Below are 18,781 nucleotides of genomic sequence, written 5' to 3' on the forward strand. Positions count from 1 at the left end.
ATTTAATAAGAACCACCAATTCAGCCAAAACAAATGATTTTTTTTCCACAAAATAGTATAATAATGTACATTTATATGTCCTAAGCATTGTTTTTTTTTTACGATTTGCTTTCTTACAACATGGTCATTGTTGATACTCTGTTCTAGCTCTCTTCCATGCTATAAAATAACTCCACATTTTATAACCTATTGCTTCATCTCTGGCAACCTGTTGCCATAGTGACACCAAAATTAATTTCTGATTGGCTCACCAGTCCTTTGTGATGACATATCACCAATCTTCCAACTGGTGTGAAATAAAAATGCATTTTTTCCCCATATTTGTAGCATGACAGGACAATTTATCGATATCTCGGCAGGCTCTGCTGTTGGGGAGAAGCAGTGGAAGGAGTGCTTCTTTGCATTAAAAGACTCGGTTCTGAAATCTATATGTGATTTCTGAAATCTAACCTTGCAGACAGAATCAGCGCTTTGCTCTGCATCCTGAGATGTCTCTGAGTTATAGAGAGTGACTGTAGAGACACTGTGGAGATCCAGTCAGTTCCACAGGCAGTAAACTCAACAGCATACGTGTCAGGCCCAAAAAGCACTTTCGTTCTTGTTATGGAAGGATTCTCTGGTGGTTGGAATTAAAAATTGTCTTCTCACATTTTCCAACTTTATTATCCCCTTTTTAAGTCTTAAAAGGGCATAAAGGTTCAAACTGTACCATCAAAGTAAGTTTTCTTGCAAACTTTAAGGTCTTTTTTACTAATTAAATTCATTTGATCAACCCTCTCTCAGTAAAACGCAGTGTGTGGTAAAAGAAAAATTCATCGTCTTGCACATCAGTGGAAAATAGACATCAACTGCTTTATTTTGGCATCCACAGATTTGTAACCAGAGGACATATAAGTGTCATAAAAACAAGAGGCAGAAACAAGGCAGCCACTTTTCTAAATGGAGTGGGTGCAGTTCACATCTTATGATGGGTTACAAACGCTGGTATAATTTTGACTTGAATGGATTGTTTTTTGTGGGCAGAATGGTTAGGAAAATGCTGGTGCAATAACGCGATGCAGTTGAGAATAATTGCTTTGAGCTCGCCAAACTTTTTTTTTTGCTGTGATTATGTGATAAGCTTTTGAAGAAAAGTATAACTGTCTTACAGTGAGAGTTGCCCAGCCATGATGATTTATGAGTGCCTTATGTCTTTGTTTTGCTGCATGGAGCCTGCACGGTGCGTGGAGTCTAAATATCATGCTTGCTTTACACAGAAAACTAATGGATTTGTGTTACATTGGTAAATAATGTGGAGTTGTGAATGGGCTACAAGCAAACCTTTATGATCCATTAACTGGCAGGCGCGGTTTACCCCTGGCCTTGTGTGCCAGCTGGCAGAAACTGACAAGCCTGTATCATAAGCAGCCTCTGCCAATGATAGCTTTACTGTGGTTTGCACAGTTTCTCCCTAATCTCTCAAGCTGATTAGATACATGCTGTTTTCTCATTAGGCAAGACTCCTCATGGTCCCGTCTTGTGGAAATGTGTGTTGGAATGAAGGTAAACAGTGTGCGTATAATATGTTTGACTTGATGTCTACAGACAGCTCGGGAAGGGAGACAAGTCTGTGGAGTGGTTTGAATTTGGGTGGAGACGTTTGCATTTACAGTAGAACTGCAGACAAATATGCAAGGACCCCACCCTAGGACGGCGATCAACTCATCTGTCACCAGTTTCTTTATCATCCAGACAGAGATTGATGTCGAAGGATAAAATTCCTTAGGATTTATATTGCAAAAGAAAGTCCCATATTTAAAAAGCAAAAAAAAAAAAAACTTTTGAGGTTCGATCGTACAGTATGACTGTTTCTGTTTTAGTTAGGAAAACTGGCAACAATCTACAGCTTACAAACACAAATCATCATCTGTGCATTAGCTGTTCCTTGAAAAAGAACTATTTGTGGGTCCACTTTATAATTCATGTTTGATATATCGTAATTTTTTACAACCTTTCCTTTTTAGTTTTAACCTGCAATCATCTCTGACTAAACTTTTTTTTTTTTTTTTTATGAGATCATTCAGGTAGAAGTTATAATTCTGCTCCGGTTCTGTCCAAAATCGTTACTTTTAAGCACACCAGGCTGCATCACCACTCCCATTTCTTCCAACAACTGTGTGACTTTACGGTTCAACTTTTCTGAACATTTTCAGTCCATGTTTTATTTTTGAGGGTTTAACTGATGGGTGTCCATAGTGGTGGCTGAAGGCCCCAATAAAAGAGTGCTATAGTGGCTGATGCAGCTGGATACTTTAATTCAGCTTAAAAAATTGGCAATTGGCACCTTTCAGATTAGAGTGTGCGTGAAGTTAGTTATCTTACAATAACATTGCATTAGTCCTGAACAATGCAATGTTCGGGACTCTTCATCTAGCAGCACTCACAAATGTGTACATATTCATACAAGATGGACAAACAACTTGGCATTAAATGCCTTGTGGACACATTCAACTGGAACTGAACTGACAACTTTGTAATTGCAAGGAAGTTACTTTTCACATTGCACCTTAATGAGTTGTTTTACAGAATTGGGACAAAAAGTGGTTCCAACTAAGAAGTTGTTTTTGGTGGGTGAGGAAAAATCCATCCTTTTCACTTTATTATTTGCATGAAAATAATGCAAACTGTTTTTTTTTTAAAGATTTTTTTGGCTCTTGTGGCCTTTATTTGATAGTTAATTGACAGGAAAGTGGGTAATGAGAGAAGGGGGAAGACATGCAGCAAAGGTCGCCAAGGTCGGGAATCAAACCTGCGACAGCTGCGTCGAGGACTAAGGCCTCCATATGTGGGTTGTGCTTAACCCCTACGCCACCACAGCACGCCCAAGCAAGCATTTCTAAAAGGTGACCACACATCAAGACCTTAATTTTTAAGTCAAGAAAAGAATGTAATTTCATTTTAGACTATATGGGTTTACAATAAATGCAACATCATCATCCATATATATAGTCGTGAATTTTTGTTTGATGGCCACATCTTAAAGTGACTCACCTGCCTTTATAAACACTGGGAATCCTACAATTTCAAGGGACACCGTTTTTAGTAGGCTCCAAAATATGCTGGATTTTTTTTTTCTGCAACAGAAACAGGTCGTTTGAGAAGCATGTAATCCGGATATATGCACTATTTGATTCTCAAATCCTTCCACTTCCAAGATCACAGTCATTTACCAAGGCACCCATGGCTTCCAAACCACATTTACTTTAAGACTCCACAGTCAAATGGATGAGGGGGAATTCTGAGCAGACAGTGATGAAAGTTTTGGAAACAACTAGTGGGAGTGTGGATGAATCTACTGTACAAGAAGTCGAGGTCAAATGTGAAGGAGATAGGTAAATCAGACGCTTCCTCCATCTCCTCTAAAACGTGGCACTTTCACTGGGTCAGATAACAAGCGAGATACGAGGAGCTGAGGAGGACCTGAGGGGGATGTGGTGGGCATGAGACCAATAACAATAGTTCAAAGCCTCTTTGTATTTTAGGTCGCATTTGATCCATTGTCCCCGTTGGTCTTTGGAGACCACCACCAACATGGCATCAACATACTCAGGTTTGCAGGGTTTTGTATGACTAAGATGCCTCAAAAGATTAGGTTCAGGTGAAACCCAGGGTTAAAAGCGGGTGGGAGGATCAGGAATCTCACCATTGTTTTGGGCTGTTTCTGTGAGAACAGGGAACACTTAGATAAGAATGTACTTGTTTAAATGATAAATACCAGGCTTTATCTTCGTTGGAAGTTGTAATTATCCACATTAGGAGAAGTAAGCACGGTTAAGACGATAAAAAGAAATCTGAAAAGAAAAAATTAAGATAGATAAGCACGCATTTCTTTGTCTGGTGATGATTGTAAATCCCTTGAGGGGGATTATCGCAGTGGCCTGTTTCTCACAAGAAAATTCTCCTACAGAACTGACGTTTGTCTGTCTTGCACACTCATAGGGCAAAATAAAGGGTGTGATTTCTCGAGAGGTATGCGAATGAAAGCCAAAGGGAGAAACATCTCAGAGGGACACCACAATGAATGAAAATTTGGAGGATGCTAATGAAACAATGTGATGATTTACTGTCAGTAACAAAACATTTACTGTCATTTTCCCAAATGCTCTGCTTCCTGGAACATGTTGCATTTGGTCTCAGCTTCATACAGAGACTTTGCAAAGTAGTAAAAAGCTGCAACACTGTGTCGCTGTAGTAATTTCTGTATTATGCAGCTTTATTGGGAGATTATGTGATTGACCAGTTCAAAGGAAAAGCATGTTTTTCTGTTTTAAGCAAAGAAATTAGACATCTGAAAGTGCCTGAGAAATTTTTACTCGCCCTCTTAAATTTGATGCCCCTAAGTAAATGCTGGTGTGGCAATTAGTCTCAGAGGGCAACTCTTCTGTGGAGACCTCAGAGGATTGTCAGCGAACGTCAGTAAACAAGTTGATGGGAGTTTGAATGAAACCAAACACATTGTAGTACTGGAAGACTGGAGACTGGGGCAGACAGTCACCTTCCAGCAGGAAGATCACCATGGAGTAGCCACCTTTCATTTGTTCAGAACAAACAATATTCATAGACTAAAATAATAAATCCCAACCCTAAATCCAATCTAGAAGCTGTGAGAAGAAAAAAAACATGTGTTAACACTCTTCCCATCGAATTTAACTAAGCTCGAGTTGTTTTGTAAGGAAGAATCAGCAAAACTTTCCGCCTGTGGATGTTAGGAGTCGTAGAAATGTGCCACAAAGGACGTATATTTTCTGGTTCTACAAAGTACTTAAACAAAGGGGGTTAAATACAAATGCATGCCAGATTGATTTTTCCATGTTTTTGTGGTAAAAACCTTTTCTTAGTGTAATTTTGCCTGCACTTCATAATTATAAATGACTGTGTTGATCTGTCACATACCACCGAGATGTGATAAAGTTTGTGATTATTATTTGACAAAATACAAAAAAGTATTTCATTTGCAAGAACCTGCAATACCACAACACACACACAGATTTTCTCATTAGGACTGCTAATTTTTCTTTGTAGTGTAATGTTTGACTAGTTTTATTTTTGGAAAGGAAAGTGTTTTTTAAATACTTCGTATCTCTATGAGCATCACTCCGGGTTCAAGCCAGAGGCACATGAGCTATCGGCCGGCTAATGAATGGACGGGACAGAGATGTTATCTGGCCTGAGGGAGGATGTTTACGGAGTGGGAGTGGAAGGGCTGTGCAACTTCAGTGTGCTAATGCAGCTAACAGCCAGGAAAGCAGAATGTTGACTCTGCAGATTTAAGCCTGCTACTGATGGCTATGGGGCCAAACACTGACCCTATGGACCAATAAAGAAAATCACCTCAGGCACGAGCCGTGGGGGTCAGAGGTAACAGCATGGCTGGGAAAAACACGGACCATGGCTTTCAATCACTACTCTTCCTAATTGAAATGACAGTTGAAGACCAGCGGGGGTAACAGTGTTTATTTACGTCTTTGTTACATGGTGAGCAAGCACAAAGATATGCCTGGCCCTGCCAGGGATGACATCGCTTCTGTATGCTGTCTGGCTCTGGGATCTCTGCCCCAGTACAATAAGAGCTTCCTGTCTGCCGTCAGAATTTGCAGCTTTCCACCCCTGCCTCGGATAAGGCGAGGGGGCTGGTGGGGACATGGTTTACTGGGAGACTGCGAGTCCTAAACAGACTGATAACGTAGACGCGATCCCTTTCCTTTGACCTCCAAGCTCACACTCTGTCTGATCTTATGTCTGCTATAATTGCATACAGGCTGCCTTCCTGCTCCTTCCACAGGCTTAACGAGCCTAATTGTTAAAATGCTGATGTTGCATTTCTGCAAGTCTCTAGTCTGTTGCTTTTTAAGCGAAGCGGCTTTCTTTTTTTGTTAATAAAAGTCTCCTAAAAAGCTTTGTAGGAGTCAGAGGCATCTCTCACCTAAATACAGATCTGGGCGAGAGCCTCTGTCTGCACAACTTCAATCCCTACATTTTCTTGCCACCCCACATCAAACAAATTAAACACACTTTTGTCTTGTAAAGCAAATACTGCACAAAAAACACAGCTCTATTTGTATATGGTTGGCATATACAAATAAAACTTAGAAATCTAGAAAATATGAAACACATTACTAACCCATGGAAAGGGTGATTACTGCCTTTCCATTGTTTTTCAAATCAAACAAGTAATTTTCAAAGTACTTTTTAGATGAAAAGAAGGCTTTTGTAGTTACCCTGGATTTAAAAACAGCAAGTATTTATACTGACAATAAATTCATATTGATAATAGATTTACAACGTCCAATAGATTATTTTTTTTCCATAGAACATTTGATGAAATGTTTAATGTGAACATGGTGGATGGATATGCGACCCTCATTGGCGATATAAAAGAAAAAAGTTGGTGAAAGCAGCTATTAGCCAAAGATAACCAATGCTGGAAAAATGGGTGTGTTTCATGGAAGTGTGTCCCCCGTTAACCCCTTCTTACGCCACCCCTGCTTATAGCCCAAACAAAGAGTAAACAGTACTAGGGCAACAAAAGCTCTTGTTTGTGAGCAAAATATTCATTAGTTAAGAAATTACTTCCCTTTAGAGCATTGTTTTATTTTGTTTCCTCTGGCAGTACAAAATGTCTGTTGATTTCTGCAGATTATGTTTAATCCATAACCAACTCATGCAAACAATCCTTCTGCGTGCATGAAGTGGCATTTCGGGGCCATACAACATGTTGCTATGGTAAAAACAGTAGATAAACTCATAGCTAGTACCTCACTAGTAAAATATGGACTGAATTATATTGAACAATCAGACGTGCATACTGTAGCTACTGCAGGGTAAAGAAGACTATTCCGGTTGCATAGTTTTTGGGAGGAATCAGCTGAATATTGCATAAGCAAATCAGAGTAAAAATGCTGGTGAGTACCAGAACAACAATTATAACATCTAAACTAAGTCTTAATTGGATTCTTTTAGATTACGCTTTTTGCCACGAGTGGCCATTTTTCACTCCACAGTGTCTACAGTGAACTGTAGACACTGTGGACACAGCAGAGCACTTTCAATTCACTCCTGTGTTGGCTTGTCAATCTAATGTCTGGAAGTTCTCCTGATGTTCTGATCCTAACTGGATGATTCACCATATGGACCTTCGTTTTCTAAACTTAAATTTGAGGTGAAGACTAAAAGCGTTTAACCAAAGCTGCTTAGTCAGCTTTAATTGAATTCTAGTTTGTTTGTCTTGAAAGTTTGGGGAAGCATGAATGTGCAATCAAACTCTGTTGTGGACAAAAAGGTGAATTCTGGTTTACCTAAAAACCTAGGTGTCTGTTTGGCATAGTTGAAATGAACTCCGGTGCATTGGAATGCACTCGTGAATACCAAGCGGATCGGAGATCCCACCAAAAGCAAGAAGCAGACTATACGTAGGGCATTCTGGGTAAATACAACCAAAACAATCAAGCTCAAGTGGGAGAAAGGACTTATGGTCTTTTACCAAGAACAAACATAAAATCCTACAACCACTAAACTGTGGCGCCATCCTATTTTTGTTTAAACTCTGTGAAGCACGAACTTGCGTACGTCTTCTTCAGAGATTTTCGTCATTTCCTTCAGTGGTTCTTGGTGTAGCGCCCCACAGGCGAGGGGGGAACAGGGATTTTAAAAGGGTTTGGTTCATTTAACAGTGCAGTGTGAAAGTGAACCACACCAGCTGAAAATGATACAAATGTTTCAATTTATGTCCCCAATCAAACAAAGTCTATCGGCCTATCAAATGTGAAAATCCCCTCTCATTGACTTGACTTGCAAATGAACAAAATTAAACTTAATTTTGGTTGAAGCTAACAATAAGGTTCTTTTTTAGTGTTTCTGTCACTTCACAAGGCTAAGTGGCCTGCATGGTGAGCCACATTGCCTACAATAAAAAACTACCACTGGTAGATTTTTGTTCATGATATCTCCCAAAAATTGGGACAATGAATGAAAAACAAACATATAAGAGGAAGAGCATCGCATTTGCATAGATTTTGCAACACTGATGCAGCTATCTGAAGAAGTGGGGGGAGGACCAGAGGTTCTCCTGTTTCACTGAGGTCAAAGTTAGAGAGTGACCCTGAGCAACCGGAGTATTAAAGCAGCCTGATGCCGTCTAGCGTGACTAGACATTCTGCATTAATGGCCTCCTGAAAGGACCGATGGCACAGGAGGAAAGAAATGCAAATACTCAACCTCTAACAATCCAGCAGCATGAAAAGGAGTGTGGGGGCTGGGGGTGGTAGTAGCAAAACACAAGCATGTGCTTTAGGGATTACACCAAGATTTAAGGTCCACAGTCAATTCATTGTTCGGATTTTAACACACAATGTGCATCTTTAACAAATTCTCTAGACAATAATTGAAGAACAGGGTATCTGAATTACAAGAGGGACCCCGATGTGCCAAGATTGTTTCTGACTAAATCAACCATCCCATAAAATCTGTCCGAGTATGTGATTTCCAAAGCAACATGACACAATGACATTTCTACAAATAGGACAGACCAAATTCCTAACAGGGACAACATGTTGTGTAACACAAACTCAGGCCGTGGCAATTGGGTACACGAGTTTGGGGTCTTATTAAAGCAGTTGTTAAAAGCAGAAAATGAGGAGCTTTTGTGGCGACTTCTTTCTTATTTAACAGATAAAATGCTTCATATTCTGGTCTCCATATCGGTCTACACGTACAACGTTTAAAGCCAAGGATAATTTACATCTGCTCTCAAAGTGTTAATGTCAATGTCAATTTATTTATATAGAACTTTAAAACAGGTATAAAACTGCACCAAAGTGCTGTACAAGAACGACAACACTAAAGACAAAACAGAACACAAAACAATACATCAATTAAATGCCAGAGGAAAAATGAGTTTTAAGAAGTGATTTAAAATGATCCAGGCTGTGGGCAGATCTAATCTGGAAAGTTATTCCATAAAACAGGAGCAGCAACAGAAAAAGCTCGATCATTAGCAAATGTTGGTTGTTGTCGGTCATTAGCACTTTTTGCCAGAAGTCCCAGAGTTCATAGAAGCACAACCTACGTGTGTTGATCATGCAAATATATGAATCACATCACACTCCTTGTGAAATGAAACATACTTTGTTTATAGTGACAAATATTTTCCCTACAAAAGGGCAATTAAGCATAAGATACACCACTGTCTTTTCAAGTTTCCCCTTTTACAAAGAATGCAGAAGTCTTTTCATCTTAGGTGCAGTCAACTGTGAGAAAAAGAGTCTATAAACATTCAAAAGATCACATTGTATAGCTTTGAAATAATGAATTAGCATTATATATCATGAAAAATATGATTAGAAATGATTAGTACTTTTGGGACCTTTGTTTTAGCGTTCCACAAGTCAGATGTATCTCAGCTTTGCACATATTGCACCAGGGATTTTGGCCCCGTCCTCCATACAGATCTACTCTGTGTCTTTCAGGCTTCTGGGCTGTTGCTGGGCAACAATATTCAGCTCCCTTCAATGATTTTCTTCTGGGTTCAGGTCTGGAGACTGGTTGGAAATTAGAGACCTCTCCATTCTTTGTAAGAGGGAAAACTGAAACATTGGCAGTGTATCAGATACTTCTTCTTTGACTGTATTTACATGCTGACCCATTTCAAATTACTCAGTACAGTAACCTCAAGTATGTTAACCACATTTCTTACACTAAACCACTTTGTCCACCAAAGATCAACTTGAAAAAAAAATTAAGCAATTGGAAATGATATTGTATCAAGAAGGAGTTACGTTATGTAAGGAATTCAGCTGTTCATGATGTCTGTAATGTCATGTAGAAATTGGTCAAGTTTTATTTAAAGCCAAAATTAAAATAAAATTTCACATAGAAAACTAAATATTCAAATCTGTATCCAATTTACATAAATGTGAAGAGTGAATATATTTCAAAATTATATGCATTTAATTTAGTGTTTTTTTTTAATCATCATGATTACTTAATGATTCCTGACTCAGTGCATCATGACACAAACCCCAACATGCACTTTGCAACCTGACTGGACCAGCAATATTAACTTAAGCAGTATTAGCCCCGCCCACTGACTTTGATAGGTAAAGTTGAAAATATTTAGCCTACAGCAAGAACCATTGAAAAACTTACATAAATGTGAGTGTTATGCACACCATTCATTAGTTGTATATTCATTAAACGATCTGTTGTTTTTTTTAAGTTCATCCATCTTTTGAATTGTGGTCCTTATGACCCTCCGTACATGTTCAACATCCGGTAAAATACAACACAAACCTTACGAGTCGACAGGAAATTATCCTCATAGAAAAGACGTTCATTGAGATGGCTTTCACATTTGCTCAATATTTTCCTTAAGGAAGATATTTGAATAAGTCACTTTTATTTCTTTATGAAAGAGTGAGAATTATATCTGTCACTAAGGTCTCCATTTGGCTTTTTATTGCATGTACCGCAATCATAATGCCTTTTCTATTCTTTACAAACCCGTTTCCCCTGTGATCGTCTCTTGCCACATCTGCCACTACCCTTCAGATAAATATAGACCATATAATCACCTGCCACACTTAATTAAACCCCTCATCATCGTTTTTATCAGAGGCATCAAAGGACAGCATGCCCAAAGTGGGCCACGCAGATCAGACTTCAGCAGGGCCCCTTCAAAAGCTCTTTGCACAATGGAGGTCGCTAAAATCTTTAAGTTAGTTTAGTGGAAATAGGTCAGAGTGGACAGCTGTAGGTAATGTGTCCCAGGCCCGGCCTGTGGTCCAGCATGCTTCTCGCCATATTTAACACCCTTTGTGCCATCCTCTCGGCACTAATCTGTCCTTTCACTGAGTGTTAGCTTTAATTTGCAGTGATGTCTAAGAGGGCCCAGGCATCGTTAGGGAACCTCGATGGGGCTACAACTGGACAAGCTGCTTTTGTCCTCTGTCTGCCTCTTTTTAAACGGCCATGACAGCAGATTTGAAATGCCTGTCTGATGAGGCTCAGATGCCCTGGCTTTAGATGTCGCAGTGACTCCACTTTTAGGCCTGAGAATGTGAAAAACATCTAATCACGAGGGCAACATAAGCACATTAAACAATACTAGAGATGAGAGTATGCAACAGTTTCATAGAGCATAGCCCTTTTCCCTCAGTGACACATTGTGGTTATCCTTGATGGCTCTAAAATTACAGATAAATCTTAACTTGATTTAGCTCCGCTGTCTCGACACTGCAGTTTCAAGGAGAACATGAGTGAGAAGCGATAACTGTATCACTTCAGAGAGTTTGGCATCTGCACAACATGGTGTTCCCATGGGAAAATCACAGACACAACAGTTTTTGTTGAGCTCTCCAGTGGTGCTCATAATGCCATTAATTGTGTGAAGAGCACTAGCCACAGAGTGCTCTGAAACCACAGTTGGTAAGGAAGATTTGTAGGAGCTTGCATAGATCTGCTGCGCCTAAAACTGCAGGATTTTACATTACTTGCAAAAGTATTCATGAACCTTTACGTTATATATTGTGGGCAGTTCAAACACTAGAATACACTTTAAACCATCCCACTACTTTAGCTCTGGCTGTTTTTTTGGGCTTGTTGAAAATAAGTCTTTCGCATCAACCTGCAATCATCTCCCTTCATCTTCTCTTCAACTATGCCTCGATTCCCAGTGCCTGTCGAAGAAAAGCGTCCCAATAGCACGGCGCGGCCACCACCACGTTTAAGCATGAATGCTGCTGTGAAGTGTTAATTTTCAACCCATTTTGGATTTAGGCCAAAAAGTTCAATGATGGTCTCATCTGACCACATCGCCAAACAATTTTCAAGGTGTATGAATACCTGTACAAAGAGATGAATTTAACATTTATTTCACACGATTTCCCCAAGAGAGATGCAAAAAAGAAAAGGAGTTACCAGAATAACTCCATTCGATACGTTATTCTGTCTCAACAGACAACCTTGAAACTTCGAGAAATATTGTTGCTAATTAAAGCACAATAGGGAGACACAAATAAAACAAAGTTTATCCAGGGCAGCTGCTGGTGGGCATAGTGGGAAATTTCCTTCCATCATATTAAACTTCCATCTCTATCAGAGACGCACTCAGATTCCAGCAAGCCAATCAGCCAATCTAAGACAAATGATTTTGTTGCGCTTTCCTGCCACACTGGGCGTGGGAACGGCACAGATTCTCATAAAAAAGAAAAGAGAAGTGAAAAAAAAACAAAAACGGAGAGCCAGTAAATGATTTCCCTCCTGCTTCAAAGACTTGAACAAGAAGAAGAAGAAGAAAAAAAGTTTGTGTTTATGTTTGTTATTGTCTTTGAGCCCTTTAGGTCTCACATGGTTTCTACTGAGCTTGTGTATGTGTAAACAATATTTGGCAGAAACTGCTGTCTGGCCAGAGAGGAGGAACACAAAAGGATGCCATCTTTCATTCTCACAGATAAATAAACCTCTTCAAGGGTCATTTAAACTGGGAGGGCAGGGGGGGGGGATGTATTACGCTTTTTTTGAGGCAGCATTTTGATCAAAGCCTATTTCCTGTCCCCCCCACCCCACCCCGCCTCCAACCATGCCATCCTCCCAGCCTACTTTATCCCCCACCCTAACCACGACTGCCTTGCTGCTGCTAATCATTGGTGGTCTCCTGACTGCCAACAGTAATTGATTAGAGAGAAAGGCTGGGGGGGGGGGGGGGTTGGCTGTTGGGGGGGGGGGGGGAAGGGAGGGGGGGGAAAGTTCAGCCCAGAAGTTCTAGAGGTCACTGGCCTTTTCTTCTCCCCTCTGAACTCCTTTTCTCAGGCTATTAGGTATCAGCCAAGTATTTGGCACACTTTCTAAGGCTTTTGGCAGTGACGAACACAAACAGGAAGGTCCCTGTAAGCAGAAAAATGGATGCATCTGCTTGAGGGAAAGGATAGAAACGAAGGTAAAGAGGTTTGATTCATGATGTGTTGATTTAAGAAGTCAACAGAGTTGGTTAAAGATGCTTATTTTTGTTGTCCCCCCACCCTCACTGGTGGAGTGCCACTATGTTGTTTGATCCCTAGTGAGTGCTCAACATCCTTGACGATATAAAGCATTCGGTAAGTGTTTTTCTCAAACAGTCACTCCCTCCCACCCCCTCCCTCTAATTTCACAGGAAGAGGTGACATTCCTTTCCCCTGGAAAGTGACTCATACTCCTGTCTTGTTTAGTAAATGCAATTATAGGCTGGTTAAAACATTCTCCTCCTCTATGAATTCAGAAGAAAAAAAAAAAAAACCCTGTCTTTTCAGTCTGATGGGGTGTGTGTTTGCCTGTGTGAGTTCTCTGTATGACCAAACAGGGTCATGTTCACCACAGAACCCACGCTGCTGCTGAGTACGGACGTAAAGTCTTGATGCCTGTGGAAACATGACTGTCACAGGAAATGTTCAACATGCTTCGCTGTTCTGCAGCTGAGAGACAGAACAAGAGAGAGAGAGAGAAGTGGAGAGAGAGAGATAGAGAGAGAAGGAGGTGAGGGTGTTGCAAAAATGGAGCCCTCCCAGAGCAGAGAGGCTTATTGTTGATGTTGGCCGTTCCACCGTCTCTGGGCTGTCCGGAGTTTACTGCGCTCTCCGTGTGAGACCGTTATAAGCACAACTGGAGCATGCTCAGATACTCGCAGACCTATGTCTGGACATGAAGGCTAACTCACGGAGCGCAGAGAGATCTGGTGATGTAACTCCTGGAGTACAACTGAGCAAGATGAAAAAAAAAAAAAAACTAAACCCAAAGGACCACAGCACATTCCAAAACTTTTCATACCATTTAATCTTTCACAAACTTACAACTACAAAAATAAAGCATTTTATTGGAACTTCATATTATATATGACTGCATACAATTTAGTGCAAACATGGAAGAAAATTATACATGGTTTTATTGTTTTTTTTTTAAACAAATAATCTGAAAAGCATCCCTTTGTTTTCATCCCTCACTCAGTCAACACTTTGCAGAATCACTGTGTTATGTAATTACAGCAGCAGTTTTTTGGTAGTATGCATCAACCTGCTTTGCACATTTAGAGACTAAAAACAACTTTTTAAATCTTGCCACAGATTCGTATTTGGAGTAAGGTCTGAACTTTGTCTAGGCCATTTTAACACATCATTAGGTTTTTGTTTACAGGAACCAAAATGAGGGGGTATGGAAAAAAATGTGTGCCAAACTTCTGATTTTTCTCTGCAAAAACTTTAGAAAACCATAAATCACGTTTTCTTACTTCACCACTGTGTCTCTTTACGTGAATTAATCATATTAAGTGTCGGTAAAAGAGGGGGTGAATACTTTCGCAAGCCACCGTATGCTGAAGAGAAATAACTTGAATAGTTTCACATGTACATCATGAGATGAAGGACTGTTGGAGTGAAGAATGGTGAGGTTTCCATGTTGACCTCAGCCAACTTATCCTGCCTCAGGCTAAAGCAGCTGTGAAGCATTCATCTCTGTCTGTTTTGTCACTTACAGTGTCTCTGAACATGCATCATAAGGAACTGATTTTTCACATCTCCGCCTGGAAGGTCGCAGGCTTTCTCGTTTTAAATACAACCTCACTAAAGAAGATGGAACGTTATTCCTGCACATGAGTTTTTATTCCCCTACTGCTTATGTATATTCAAACAACATGCACGGAAGATTATGACAGAAACTGATATGCTTGCAAACACCAGATCAAGATATCATGAAAGCCAGGTTCCTGCAGGCTACAAATAAAAAGCTCTTGTGTGGTTTAACTTTATCCAGACGTGCAAATACCAGTGGAGGTCCCTCTAAGAAGTGGTGGGGTCTGTTTTATGTCCCGACAGTTTGGGAGTATCTGCTCTCTGCTGCCTCCCTTTGTCGGCCAGGCAACATTGATTTGGATCAAGTCATAGACCCCCATTGTGCATATTTATCCCATACACACCCAGAAATTTGATTTGAAAGTGGTGCTGTTTGCCTTTCTTTTATTGACTCCATTTTCATACCTGCATAAATGCTTTCTAACTTTGCCATGGTGCTCAAATCTGAGAGGCCCTGAACCCACATACCTTCAACCCCTCCTATTAAACCTGTGGTCAGGATGTTCTCCTGAGATTAGAAGTAGAAGTGGATACCACCATGTGGGCCTGCATAACACGGGTATAAAAGCTCTTTTCACCTGACTTTAGGAGTCTTTCTAGTCTTTCGCTCAGTCTGTCAACAGTTGCCTGGCTGCCAACTGAAATCAGCACAAGGTGCAGTAACTTATGCCTAGCAACAAAGACTCTGGGACTTCCTAAACAAAATGATTTGTGTGTTAGGATGATGGGTTTTTTTCCTTACGTCTGCAGCCAAAACATACCAAAGCGCTGTTTTAATCTATTATTTAGGAATACAGTTCCTTGCAAAAGCATTCACACCCTAGAACTTTCACATTTTGCCGTGCAACGACCACAAACGTCATCGTATTTTGCTTGAACTGAAGGGAAAAAAACAACACAAAGTAATTCATGATTGTGAAGTGGAAGAAAAATAACATGCTTTTATTTTTTAATAATAAAACTTAAAAAAAAAAGTGAGTTGCCTGCTTTATTCTTATCCCCCTAAATGAAATCCAGTGCAACCAATTGCATTCAAATTTCACTTAACAAGCAAATAAAGTCCAACTATGTGTAATTTAACTGGAGAACTGCAAACTACCAACATTTAGTCATCAACCTAAACAAGGGCTATCGAAGTACAGTCATCAAGAACTACTATCCTTCAACTTTACATGCCTGTCTTAACCAAGACAAGTGAAACAAATGGCTCATTTTAATCTTTTAGCTCTTTTAGGCCTGATGATAGTCAGTTGTTTGATTCAGGTGTGCAGAAGCAGAGAAGCATCTAAAAGTTGAAGAGTTACAGCTTGAGGACTGGGCTTGGACAACCCTGATCTAAATTCATAGGTCATGCAAAGAAAAAAATAATCAGAGAAGCAGCCATGAGGCAGAGAGTCACAACTCAGGAGTGAGAATCTGTTGGCGGGATGGATTTTTATTCACCCCCAAATTTGGCCTTTATGGAATATTAAAAAGTGGCGGGATTTAGGTGCGATCATGTTTTCTGGACGAGTATGAAAGGATCTTGGCTAGAGATCAATGCTTTTCATCAGTCTCAACAGTGTTCTTAGGATTTAAGGATCTTCAAAACCTCCCTGTCGCGGCCCTTCTCAATTCCAAAAAACAATATTTCAACTAAGGCGGTGGGTGTTAACAGGTGGTTTTTGATTTGAACACACTTCCGACTTAATTTGTTTGAAAAAATATATTCTTTATTTCTTGTAAAAATAGCGACAAAATAATTACCAAAAATGTCCTACAACTTAGTCAAAAATGAAAGTAAACTTAATATGACGTTTCAAGTACAAAAAAATGAAAAGTGAAAAGTGAAAGTGGTAAAAAAATAATTTACAAAAAACCTCCGATCCACACACCAAACATTTGCCAAACAATCGCTCCACTCAGCACCCGGTGTGTTTTAATTACTCAAATTAATGGGAGGGTCTAACCAATTACAACATAATCTAATCAATTCAAATATACAAATTAACTACAGATTGTGGATTTAAACTTAACTTAAATAAATTCTAAACTTCCCAAAATAGAAAACTAAATTAGTAGAAATTACAAGTTGCAAACATTACGTAAATGGCCACCACACTCCCTTTCTGCCGGATGATTAACCTGGCTGGTAATCTCTAACCAGCTCTGCGTTTCTTGTTGCTTTTCGAGTTTCTCTAGTTGAAATTTATGTTTTTTTCCTCTTGTGGTCAAGTCGCCTAAAGCCTTCTGTGCTCCAAGTTCAGGTTCAGGTTATGTCTCCAGATCTCCACCATCAAGCTCACCATTAAACTCCATTCTCACCTCTGGACTCCAAACGAGCCACCTTTCCTTCACACCAGAGCCTGATTCACTCCTCCCACGCACTTCTCAGCCTCAAGTTACAGGAAACCACTCCCTTTTGATATTTAATTCAATCAACTTTCCTGATCACTGAATAATGTACCTCTCCTTCTTTAGACAAGATAATTCCTAGCTCCTGAGAAGAAACAGATCCTCATCATAACATTTCTCATTCTCTATGCACATTATTGTAAATACAAAATGTTTCCTTTGAACTCATATCCTGAATGTGATTCGGCACATCCGTCGCGGAACTAAACCCTAACCCTGGCAAAAAGAAGACAGCTGTTGTTGGAAAAATATATACCAAACATGTGGTGGAAGGTGCTCTGCTAAGATGAGACCGAAATGCAACTTTTTTGTTGCATGCTAAATGCTGCGTGTCACAAAAAACTAACACTGTCCCAAGAAACACATTGTCCACCCTTTGTGCTCCTGTACATTGGCCTCATGCACTGTCGTGGCCCCTGGGCCGGCACTTCTGAATTTTTGTAAGTCAGCGCGGATTGCACACACCATCGTTCACTCAAACTGTAAATGACACGGCAACTGAAGCATCATATCATAATGTGATATGCATAACTAAAGCAGGTAAACTTTATTGCGTTAGTGAAACATGTATGAATGAAACATCAAATATAACATCAGCAAATTGATGATAGAAATAATAAAGATGTAGTTGGGGTGGGTGCAGTTGTCTATTTACTCTCTGAGAAGGGGCTAGCTCCCCACACTTTGAAAACCTGGACTTTAGATCAAAGCATATTCCTCTGTTAGGAAGGACCAGTCAAAGTACAGGTCTAAATCCAATTGTCAAGTCATGCCAAGGCTTTAATATCTATGCTTTCTTCTATTCTTTGCTTTTTTCGCCCCCATTCTTATTTGTAAAGAGTGAGACAGAATTTGTTGTGCAAATCTGAGATAGACCCATAAGACTTGCAGCAAAAGGTGGTTCTTTAAAGTATTAACTGTACTTTAACTATGGCTTTATCTGTAGCAGGCTAAATTTGCTGAGCATAATTTTTTAACCCTGGTAGGCAGATAAACATCTTTACCCTTGACATGGTGTTTGCTTTGTAATTTCATTGTTATATGCATAGAAATTGAGAAACTGAGGGAAGAAATGCAAAAGAAAGTCTCCAGGGCAAGACATGCCTACTGGTGGAGGAGTACCCATTCCTATCACTCTGCTGTCACGTTACGGGCGTGAGAAGCAAAAAAAAAAAAAAACAGGGATATTATCTTTTCATGAAAAGCCTTCGGTGTGGGTGGTGCAGTAAGCCAGTTTTAAGCTGATGCTGGATGATTCATCAAGTATCAGAGAACAGGACGGCTCCTGTGGAATGAGGGAAATGTCATCTGATGCCATGCGGGTTGTTTGAGCCACACATCCGCTGCCCCTATTCACACAAGGCCCTGTGAAAACCACCCTCACAAAATTTAATATGGATTTCTCAAATTCATATAAGTACCACTACAGGCACATGCATGGCTGTTTTAACTTTACAATCCATACGTCTACCACGGTTCAGCTGCCATATCAGTCGTTTTAAACCAATGTGGCTGCAATGATGGTGTTTATCATATCAAAGGATACTCGGTGAGGCTTGCATTCATTTCAAGTGTCCACCTGACCTCAAGAGTATGAATTGGGAGCTTTTTTCTCCTCCACGGTTTTCCTAAGCAACGCATGATGCAGCCGACTGTCTGTTTGGTCCAGATTTAGTATCACAGAGGAGTGGACGAAGGTTTTGTTCTCCTTTCGATATGGAGAAATCCATTTCATTTTGCTGAGAAGAAGCGGATTT

General features: G+C 40.0%; 1 protein-coding gene across 1 annotated transcript in view; it reads left to right on the forward strand.

The window, feature by feature from the left end:
• LOC106945341 (uncharacterized) overlaps positions 1-18,781 on the forward strand; it is a 38,181-nt gene that overhangs the window by 826 nt on the left and 18,574 nt on the right. The gene's annotated exons all lie outside the window — the stretch shown is intronic.

Source organism: Poecilia latipinna, unplaced genomic scaffold (assembly GCF_001443285.1).
Source record: "Poecilia latipinna isolate Pla-1442-1.1 unplaced genomic scaffold, P_latipinna-1.0 Scaffold140, whole genome shotgun sequence".
In the NCBI taxonomy this organism is placed as follows: Eukaryota; Metazoa; Chordata; class Actinopteri; order Cyprinodontiformes; family Poeciliidae; genus Poecilia; species Poecilia latipinna.